This window comes from Macadamia integrifolia, chromosome 11 (genome assembly GCF_013358625.1).
Source record: "Macadamia integrifolia cultivar HAES 741 chromosome 11, SCU_Mint_v3, whole genome shotgun sequence".
NCBI classification, from domain to species: domain Eukaryota; kingdom Viridiplantae; phylum Streptophyta; class Magnoliopsida; order Proteales; family Proteaceae; genus Macadamia; species Macadamia integrifolia.
Window position 1 is genome coordinate 29647774 of NC_056567.1, and position 5141 is coordinate 29652914.

The 5141-nt window shown below is 39.5% G+C and overlaps 1 pseudogene; it reads right to left on the minus strand.

The window, feature by feature from the left end:
- Positions 1-1074: 1074 nt before the first annotated feature.
- On the minus strand, positions 1075-1757 carry LOC122093067 (annotated as a pseudogene).
- Between the last annotated feature and the right edge of the window lie 3384 nt (positions 1758-5141).

The following is a 5141-nucleotide window of genomic DNA, read 5'->3' on the forward strand; positions in this document are numbered from 1 at the left end:
TGTAGGCAAGATCTTCACCAACATCAATCGCAGGTGCCCCCCATGTAGCTCGGATCGGAGAAGATGGGGTGTATTTGAAAGTCGGAGAAGGGGTATGAGGTTTCGCCATCGTACGATAGGCACGGCTGGTACCAGGCTTTGAGGAACAGGGTATGGAATGAGTTGTGGACAGGGGAGGTTTGGTGTTTGGTTTATTACGGTTTATGGAAGCAACGTTTTTAACCAAGGCAGGATATGGGTTAGAGTTTCTCATTTGTTAGATGGGGATTTAAGTTTGATGGGACAAAAGGTTATTGTATTTAAAATGGTTGGTGGTAGTTATTGTTGAGGAGTGGTGTGGTAAGGATGTGGTTCAAGGGAAGATCTAAGGGATAGTGCTCTCTCATGATGAGAAGGAGATACAAGCTGGATTTCAAAGGTCCTTGGACTTTCTAGGCAATTTGAGAGAGAACCAGAGTTACCGTTCAGAACCGAGGAGGTCGGAAGAGAGAGTTTAGACGGAAGGGAAGGACAATAACATGATCGGGCTTACTACTGTTTGCTGAGTTTCAGGTTTACATACTTACTGTGTTCATGGAGAGGATAGAAGGTTAGGAATGATGGAAGGTTAATGACGATGGTGGCTAGATAGGGTAGTGGAGACGGTGAGGTGTTGACGGTGAGAGAGTTTCTCGGAGCTCCTAGAGAGTGCCTTCCCAGAGTTCGCTCCCTGGCATTTAAATAAATAAGAAGGGTAAAATAGTCCAAAAAAAGATTAGCTATGAAGCATGAGTACATGCTTTTATATAATAGTATGATATATATATATATATAATATTAATTAGGGTAATTTACAACGCCACCCCTTGAAGAATGCCCATAGTAGAGGGATACCCCCTCTCTTTCACCAAATTAGACTCGGACCCCCTACCGTGAGTCTCCGTTAAGTTAAATGTTAAAATGACAATTGCACCATTTTGATTAAAACACATGACTAATTCATATTTTACCCCAGTCCCTCATTACTTCTAGCCTCCACTCACCTTCACAGTGGAGTTCAAGGTTTCCTGAGCACAGGAAGATGCGGTGCAAACTTCAGTCATCACTCACCACCGGCCGTCGCCAGATCAAGGCATTGGCAATCCCAATGCTGAGCAAGCCAATTAAAACAAGGTAAATGTTCCTCCTAATTTTTTATCCAGGCATTTTCTTTATTAATTTCTTTAATCTTCTCAATTTCCTCTTTAGCTTCAGCTTGCTCTCCAGGTGCCCTCTCCCTCAGGTTCTTGAAGAACAATCCTTCGTTCCGGCCCTCCTCTATTTGACCTTTGAACTCCACTAACTGCCTCTCAGTTTTCTCAATTTCCTGCTTATTCAATTTTGCACTTTCCTCAAAGGCCTGCACCTGGCTCTCTAGATTCTCCATTATCTACTAATCACAAATGAAAGACCAACTCATCAATCAAAAGGAAGAGAAACAAATGTTGTTAGAAAAGGAAGAAAAACAGACCATGGCCCCTGCTTCATCAAGTTCCTTGAGTGCATTTTCTCTAATCTCATCAAACTCAGCATTAGCATCTTCGGAAAATTGGGTTAGGTAAGCAAACTGCTCATCTAGATAGCCGGTGAGTCGGACCTTCTGGGTTTGAAGCATAGCAATTTTGGCCAACAATTCCTTGCATTTTCAGATCTCCTTCAGGTGGTGAAGACTCTGAACCAGTGTCATTGGACTTGCAGAACGAAAGATGTGAGCTTTTCTTGGTATGCAGTTTTCTCATGTGGATAAAGGCATATTTGCTCGGAAAGTAGCCTGCTCTTCATGGAAAAGGCATATTTTCCATTCCCTATTCTTCAATTTTTGTCTTTGGTTTTGTTCTGCGTTTGGCTCTAATGGCATAGAGTTGCTGCTGGTTGCTGTGAGTTCTTGCCGGTTGCCGCTGTTGTCGATGCCGCTGAGGCTGCCGCTGCCATCGTGATATCCGGTGATCGTTCGAGAGAAAGGTATAATAACTATCAATTTGGGTTGGAACTTATTATATGGGTATTTTAGGTACTTCGCATTTAATAAGGGCATTTTGGTATTTAAAATAAAATATAATAGTTGACATCAGCATATAAGGTATATTCCTTAACAGTGAGTGACGGTAGGGGGTCTGAGTCTAATTTGGTGAAACAAAGGGGGTGTTCCAATAATAGTGGCATTCCCCAAGGGGTGGCGCTGTAAATTACCCTATTTATTGTTGTGTGACAATCATCCTTAATATGCAAAAATTATAAAGTTATATAAGGGGAAACTACATAATTTATATTAAATATGAATAAATGTGATATTCTAAGTACAAAAGTACTATTACTTGAGTTTGACTTAATCTAAGCATGGATTTGAATTTTTTGACCTTTTTTATATATTTTTTTTATTTAAACAAACAAAAAGGAGATAGACAATTAGAGCTTTACAACTTTTACAAAAGTGGCAGAGGTTAGTCTACCATTTGCCAGTGTTGCTTCCGCAATGGAAGCAAAGTGGTTCACCTGGTCTATGTAAGGTAGAAACCTACAGAAGATATTGTTCATTGATCTATATACATTAAAAAAGTTAGGAACTAAACTGAGAGGCATCAAAAAGTTATGCAGGTCAAAAGAGAGAAGTTTGATTATCTCTGAGTTGGTCCAAATTTCAGTCACATTCCATCCATAGTTTGTTGCTGATTGTACTCCAAGCAATAGAGTCCTGGCGCCTCCTCCAAAAGGGTTTCCTGTCAGTAAATAATCCGTTATTAGTAGCAGTTTTCTATTTTCTTGTAGAAACCCTACAACCCAACTTATAATATTTTCTTTCGGGTTGTATGCTAGGGTACAAATTAATATATTCTCATTCTGTGGTGATGGGTTGGAAATTGTAATTTGGTCTATGTAATTTGAGTCCCCATATGCATTGGGTTGGGTTTGTAAGGTATATTGATGCATATGGTTCCTATGATGAGATAGCCATTGTGAGGCCGGTCCCAGGATTTTATGTGGGTTAAATTTTTCTTTTCTGAAAATTATGTCATTCCTATGATCCCATATATAGTAGCAAAAGATAATAAATTGAAAGAAGAAAAGACCCTTGTCCTGTCGAGACAAACTGTTGGATCTGAAAAAATACATGATAAGAAGTTGGATATAGGGACCCCATAGGGCCATAACATTCAAACCCAAGGGACAAGCTGCCCAAATACATTTGATGAACTCGCATGAAATAAAGAGGTGCCAAAGGGTTTCTGTATTAGAGTTACAGAAGACGCAGGTATTCTTCATAGGGACCCATTTGCCCAACACATCCCGTATTGGCAATCCACCAAGGGCAAATCTCCAAAAAAATAGTTTAAATTTGGGATGAATTTGGATTTTCCATAAGAAACGCCACTAATGTGAGCATAGAAATGAGCAAGAGCACCTGTTGGAAAATCCAATATTATTAGTAAAAGTCCCATTATTTAGAAACTTTGCAGCCAGCTTAGTGGTTAGGATGCCCGATTTTGAAAGTTTGCATTTCCATTGATCTTCCTGCTCCCTAATAGGTATAGAGGCAATAGAAGAAACAACATGAAAAGGTAAAAATGAAGTAAGAAGATTAGTATTCCAAATGTTGAGGAGGAGGTTACTTACCTTTTTGTTCCTTAGGAATTCAGGAAAGTAGGGAAAAGTAGTACCCAGAATTCCACTCATTGGAGTGACCCACGGTTCCCACTCAATGTCTGTCTGTTGACCATTGCCAATGATTTTGGTGCACCATTGGAGTATGCCAGGGAGGACACTAGTCCTCCTAGTGAGACTGTTCCAAGGCCACGATCCTTGTTTCTTGATGGTTGTAGGGTGAAATAAACTTCTATTGGGGAAGTATTTACTTCTCAAAAGTCTAGCCCATAAAGAGTTAGGTTCAGTCATAAGTCTCTAGCCAAGTTTACAGACGAGAGCTTTATTTTGAACTTCGAAAGACTTAATTCCTAGACCACCACTAGTTTTTGGTTGGCAGATTCTTTTCCATCCAATAATGTGAAGTTTCTTGTGGTCAGGATCATCCCCATTCCAAAATCTAGCATAGATAGAGTCTAGTTTTGTCCAGATTTTTCTCAATAAGAGGAAATTTGACATGAGGTAAGATGGAATAGAGGCGAGTGTTGATTGAAACAACACAGTCCTACCGGAAAAGGTAAGGGATTTGACCTTCCACTGGGACAGTTTTCTAGCCACTTTATTAACCAGATGATGAAGGCAGGAAGTCTAACCCCTATTATGGTAGAGAAAAGTGCCTAGATAGGTAGAGGAGTCGTTCATTTCCATCATACCCATTAGGTTACAAATTGGTCTTTTGCGTTCAAGGGGAATATTAGAACTGAAAGGCAGGATTAATGGAGAGTCCAAAGATACTTGAGAACAACTCGAGAATGGTCCTGATTATCTCCAAATCCTCTAGAGAAGCACGACAAAAGATGAATGTATCATCTGCAAAAAACAAGTGAGTGATTTCTAGGCACCTCTATCAATTTTAATTCCTTTGAAAAAATTCAGATCTCTATAACAAGTTAATAGTCTAGAAAGAATTTCCATGGCTAAAATAAATAAAAAATGACTTAGAGGGCACCCTTGTCTAAGTCCACTAGAAGGTTCAAAGAGAGAGTAAGCAGAACCTCCTAGTTTAATTGAAAAGGACGAGGTGCAAAGAATATAGTTAATTAAGTCACCCCATTTCTCACCAAAGCTAAGGAAGTCCAAAATACCTCTAATGTAGTCCCATTCAACTCTATCATAAGCTTTGGCCATATCCAATTTAAGAGCTACCCACCCAGGATTGGCTTTAGAGGTTTTTAAGTAGTGAAAAGTCTCCTAGGCAATGATGACATTGTCAGAAACTTGTCAATCCGGAATAAAAGCAGATTGAAAGGGAGAAATAAATTGGTTCAAAAGGGGCTAAAGTCTGGTAGCCAGAATTTTTGTAATAAATTTGTATGCAACATTGCATAAACTAATGGGCCGAAAATCCTCCACATGGAAAGCATTAGGTTTTTTCGGTATCAGGCAAAGGAGGGTATGGTTGAGAACACTTGGTATAGAGGTTTTTTCAAAGAAAGAAGTGATCAAGTTGTTTATGTCAGGAAAGACCAGATTCCAGAAACGTC